This window comes from Ruditapes philippinarum, unplaced genomic scaffold (genome assembly GCF_026571515.1).
Source record: "Ruditapes philippinarum isolate M1 unplaced genomic scaffold, ASM2657151v2 ctg1255_1_1_1_1, whole genome shotgun sequence".
Classification (NCBI taxonomy): Eukaryota; Metazoa; Mollusca; class Bivalvia; order Venerida; family Veneridae; genus Ruditapes; species Ruditapes philippinarum.
The window spans coordinates 193,841-200,403 of NW_026854395.1; positions in this window are offsets into that span (position 1 = coordinate 193,841).

Sequence of the window (6,563 nt, forward strand, 5' to 3'; positions counted from 1 at the left end):
ACCTTTAGGTCTACGTTAACTTGTGTACAAAATGTACATGGTTTAGTGGTTACCATATCAGCCCATAGATGTAACTTTGATTCCCATAATCAAAGTTTAAATTATAATTGTCTTTCGAATGAGATATTTAACCGATGTCCCTACATTCTTTACGGCAATGAAACATCAATTCAAGGTTATAAACTTTGGTAACATCTAGAACGGTAGATATTTGTACTTTTTCACTTCGAGATATATTGACTAACGCACAAATGTAACGAGCCGCAAAAACCCTTGACTATGACTGATGAACGTTAATTCAACTCGTTGTGTAAAAAACCGCTTGATGCAGTGACATATGCTATTCAGAGGATATACAGTGCACTATTGAAAAAGAATTTCTGTAGTCATAAATATGTCTTTCTTACTCATATCTATTATCTTAGAAATAACTTTAAATGTTTTAATAGTCTATGAATTAAAATCATTTCTATTGTAGGGCTTGGTTATATTTATATTTCACTGCGCATTGAACAAACAGGTAATAATAATCAACCTTATTATTTCATATTGTATGAGGAGTTTATTTTGTTTATATATTATTATACAGTAATGTTATAGTACTGCCATTTTGAGAATCATGTTTTCATGTAACTAGTTCATTAGATAGTGTCAAATAATTATATTCATGGTTATCATAGCGAACTACATTATACCAGGAATGAAAGATTTCAATCAATCTTCTAACATGTTGTAATATTTGATATTAAATCTAAAAAGTCGCCTATTTTAGTGTTCCTAACAGAAGAATTTTGAAAAGAAAATTAGCTTATTAAGTAATAAGGTTTTTAGGAAAAATTATATAAAATCTACAAAGATAATAATTGCTTATTTTGTGTGTTGAACAGAAAAAATTTGAAAAACAAATTAAACTTGCCATAGTATATAGTGTATCAAATATATCATGTTAAATATTTGTATATTATTCAAAGTGACATTATTCCCATCCAAGGGTTTATAGTGAGTTAAAAAAGGTCTTAATTTATCATTAATTTCTTTCAAGTTTATAAATTTTATAATTTATTATTCATGAACAATTGATAATTCTTGTGGCTCAAGACATATGTATAAATACCTGTAACATTCTATTTTTAACAAAAAGTGGGCCAGTGTTTTTATATTAATATTTTAGGCAGATGTATACTTTATTCTTAGCATTTTCATATTTCACCAATTGTTAGTCAATAACCATTATAACAGGCAATATTTAAAATGTATGGTCAATTCAGGTCAACTTAACAATGAAAAACTGAGTGTGCAATTCTTATGTAATTTTCTTGTGATTAGTGTTTTGAACAGTAAAATTTGAACAGGAAATTTGCAATAGATATACTTGTTTCAAGTTCATCATGAAAATATTTGGTTTGTTTTGAAAGATACGCATGGCAAAAGAAAGACGATAAAGGAAGTATGCAAGCTCGTTGTTGACCAGCGCGTCAAGCAATAGTGAGAGTACATCTTATCTTTTTATGTGAAGTTTTTCTTTATTTCGTTTTCTAATTGGAATTTATTCGAGCTCATGTGCCAAAGATGCTTTGTAAATATGTTATTCATAACCTTCTTGATACAACTCCAACTGAGTTTTCAAACTCTAACATTTTAATAAGTGTCATAACCATTAGGTGCTTTATATTCAAGATGTATTATATTTCTAGAACTCCTTGCATTTTCTAGAAACTTTATATGTTTTTACATTAGTAGAATTAATATCATTTTCTAGAGTCGGGCCTGGTAATTTTCATATTTCACTGCACATTGAACAAACTTGCAATATGCTTTATATTCAAGATGTATTATATTTATAGAGTTCCTTGCAATTTCTAGAAATCAAATTAAATATAGCTAATCTAAATCATTCTAAGTTTGCATATTACAATTACATGCTTATTCACGATGCATACAAAATTGAATAAAACTATAAGACTTAGTACGATTTAGACAAATGAAACTTTGTTTTACTTAAGGTTTTCTCTATAAAATCAGTTTTCGACTTAAAGGTTTATAAGTATTTAAATTAATGTAACTGATGTGCTTTACATCTGCAAATATAACTACGTGCCATCTTTACCTAACTCTGAATAAAACTGCGACTAAAGACTGTCACTTTATATTTTGTTTTATGAGACTATCTGTCTAAAATATCTTACTCATCATGATTCACAAACTTGATCAGTATATATGAAATACTTCATAAAGCAAGAAATACATGTTCTTCCTTGGTTTCTACATTGTTAAAGTTGTCCGCGACTGCAACTGAATGTTGTTGTATTTTTTGACCTTTTAAATAATCAATTTAAGTACTTGAAGGGCCTTAGATTGAAAAAACATGCTCAAGCCCGAGCTAGGCTTCTTCCCATCATTCTTCGAAAACAAAGCCGATCAAACCGAGACAGAGATTTTGTTTTTATAGTTAGTTCCTGATTTAATTTACCTCCTTTGTGTGGTGGCTGATTTGTGACATTCGTGTTTTCATCCCTCTATGCCGCAAAGCGAAAAATCGCAAATTAACAAGTTAAAATGGCGGGGACGCAGAACGAAAACACGCAAATTAGCGAGGGTGCGGGCGAAGTTATATACATTAACTTCGCCCCGCGGGGGCGCGGAGTAAGATTTAAGAAATAAAACGGCGGGGTTACAAGACGAACACACGTTAGTACGCGGGGGCGTGCGTCGAAGTTTGATAAATAAAACTTTGCCGCGAACCACAGCTATTTGGCGTGTTTTCGTCCCATGACCCCGCCAAGCTAAAGGTCGATAATTAACAAGTCAAAATGACAGGTGGCGCGGAGCAAAAACACGCTAAAAAGCGAGGGCGCGGGTGAATATAATATATAAAACTTTGCCCCGCGGAGCCGTGGGGCGATATTTTAAGAATAAAACGGGGTGTGGGGTTGTCGCGGGACGAAAACACGCTAATTAGTGTAGACGCGGGGCGAATTTAAAAAAAATAAAACTTTGCAGCGCGCCCCCCGCTTAAAAGCGTGTTCCCGCCAAGCGAAAAGTCGAAATTAAGACGTTATCGCGGGGGAAAACAATAATGGCATAAATCAGCCACCAAACCTTTGCAAAAATGGAATCCATTCTTTGTGTCAATATTTAATATAATATTATTGACAAAATATGAAAAAAACAATATAAGAGCTGATTCAGGTGATTAATGAAATATTTCATACATATGAAAGCATCAATGTGTAAAAGATTTGTTTTCAGATTCCATAAAGAGATCAATATGAGAGATTTATTATCATATCCAGGGCATGATATATATTGGAAACGACCCTCAAATTGGCGACCAGAGGAAGTGATAGTTGTTATGTGAAAAGATCTATTAGTTTTTGTTTCATTCCTGCCGAGTTAAATTCCATTGACTAAAGTGTTATTCTGAACGCGTAAGTGCTAATCTAATGATATTTGTATAAATTGTAAAGCCTATAGTTTCTTTTCCATAAATAGTCGATTATTATTATATACAGATTATTTAAATACTTTTATTTTTCATTTCAGACCGCCTCCGTGGTCGATGGGTTAGATTTGATGACTTCTAATCCAGTTACCTCTCTGGCGTGGGTTCGATCCCCGGGAGATGCTTTGGTAGTTTAGCGCGGAGGAAGGTAGTCTAGTACTGGTGTAACTCTCCAGGAGCGATGGATAGGAAACTACCCGCCTATATGACTGAAATACTGTTGGAAAAAGGCGTAAAATGAAACAAACAAACAAACAAACAAACATTTCAGATATCTAGCGATAGTCTACATTCGTCGCTTAAACCCCTGTCACACTAGGACGGCGTTCTCACGCCGTCCACTGTAACTTTAGAACGCCGAGGTGAACGCAGTAAGATCGCAAACATCGCCGCAGCATCGCCGTAGCATCGTAGTGGAATCGCATAGAACGCCGACCGACGGTGTGCATTTTGAGCCAAAACAAACGCCGTCACTCAGCGTTCTGAAATGAGCTCAGTGGGATCGCAGCAAGGACGCCGTAGCAACTCAATAGCATCTCCTACAACGCAACAGGAGCGCCGTGAAAGCGCAAAAAGAACGCCGAATGAACGCGGTGGTTATCCAAGGCGCTTGTACGGAGTTTGTGCGGCGTCTTTACCGCGCTTATACTGCGTGTGCACGGCGCTTTTAGAGAGCTTTACGATTTCAGCGAAGTGTGAATGCCGAGAGAGCCCCGTATTAGCGCTGTAAAAGCGCAAAGAACGTTGTAGAAGCGTGATCAGAACGAGTGAAAGCGCAGTCTGGTGTGACAGGGCCTTTATGCAGATTTTTTTTGACCAGGACACGCGTAACATGAAACATAGTCGATATTTATGTTACTAAGTAAATGTAAAATGTGATGCCTCAAAGATGGAGTATAACTGATATTTCACACATTTGTACTAAACAAATCGAAAGTGTATTTTCATGTTAATATTTTGTTTTGTGTAGAAGTTTTTAAATGATAAGCAAATTTGAATCAGTCGAAGTACTATTGAACAATATACGTAAATAGAAATGGATGAATAACCGTACAAAATTCGTTAGCGATCAAAACATATTTTAGCATGGATTTCATGCTGCAAAATATATTAATAAATAAACATTTATCAAGAAAATATAGCATAGGACTTGCATAGTATATCCAAATAAGTTATCTGAAACTACTTCAAATGTTATGTGGAAATCGGGAAGAAAAAAAGCAATCATTTGAAAACCTTGTTCAGGATACTTTTAACTTGTGCAATAAAATTTAACTGTCATATTTTAATGGAATGACTTCAAGGCGTGAACGTCAGACAAACTGGCAAAACAGTACAATGATTTTAAATAAAATACATATAGTTATATGACCAAAATGATCATTTATTATACACTTCAATGTTTTCAATATGTTTGTACATACGCCATATTAACACATAAAAGATACACGCCAGTCGTCAAGCGATATACATCTGGGTCATTCTTTGAAATAAATTGTTGAAAGGAAACAAATTGAAGTGTTGACCTAACCTTATTGCAGACTCACCTCATTTTATTGTTTGCAAATCAGACTTGTTTTGTGTGTATATACATAACGATTAATACTTTCTTTGGTGCTTCTTTTAAATAAAAAAGCATATTCATTGAAGTATTATAATCATATCTTTATTTGTTATGTTATTATTATTATTCATGAATTATGTATGACTAATAATCAAGACAAAGAGAGTTGTAATAAGCAGTTATTAGTTCATAAATTATCCTTAGATAACTAGTCCGATGCGTTAAACACTCGACAATCCCACCACTGGTGCAGTTATTGTGTGTCCTTTATATACATACATGCTTATGTGATAATAAAATTTAATACTTGCATGTGTTATCTTTTTAATTTTTTTTGGAGAATCAGTGTAAACTGGTTTGTATAAACTCTGTCTTCTAAAACCAGTTGACTATACAATATTTTTGAAAATTAACCTAGATCTCTCTAAATGAATTTTAGTGAATATTTAAGGATCTGTCAAAGAATGTATGTTCATAAAAAATTAAAGACAACAATGGGAATTTCATATTGTATTTAAATTATTGCAAGTAATTTTATACGTTCATGAATTAGATATTTAAGAGTGTTGTAGAGATATTGTAGTTTAAGGGAGAAGTGTGGTAGCATAGGGATCAATTGATTGACTCTTAAAATAGGGCCCGTAAATGTATGTTTTACAGGTATCACGACCATGCTTGTTAGATGATATCAGTATTTGTTAGCTCCAGGAAAAAGATCTAAAGAGGGGATGAAATGAATGCAAAATATTTTCAAAATGGATCCTATATGTAAAGTAATAACTGAAGAAATACCTGAATACAGAAGCCAAAACACTTTCTGCTATAAAAGAGATACGACATATGAATTAATAGATTAATAATATTTTTCAATTTATTAACCGTGGAAGAGCAAATAAAGGTGATGTATACACCAGGAAAACGAAAAGAAAGTGTTTTAATCTTTGCAGATATTTCATACCATTTAAACATGGACTCCTGTTGTTGAGATAGAACGAAAATTAGGTAGCAATGAGGTCGCATTGCTGATCTTACTGCGCCATCTGGGTCTTTAGGAATTATATTTTTCTCTAGCTTGACATAAAAGGTATGAAAACACACACACACATCAGTTGAAGCATCATATTTCAAATACTTACTTCTAATGACAACAGAATCTTCTAAAAATGTACACAGAATATCTATATACATCCCAAATATTATAATAGAAAACAAACATTTACATTAAAACAGTTGGAATTTAAACTTTGAATCAATAGTAATGTAAGATAATGCAGTGGTAAGAAGACTTTAAACTTATCAAAATTACTTAAAATTTGAATTCTTTCACTGACATGAAGATTTCAAGATATATAGATAATCGATTCCCTTTAGCGACAGAAGTGAATCAGGAAGATACTTCACTGAAGTTGTGGTATTTTTCAATTTGTAATCTAAAAAATAATTTGCATTGATCTGGTCGATGAATTTGAGTATCTTTTTTATCTAAAGCACTTGGGC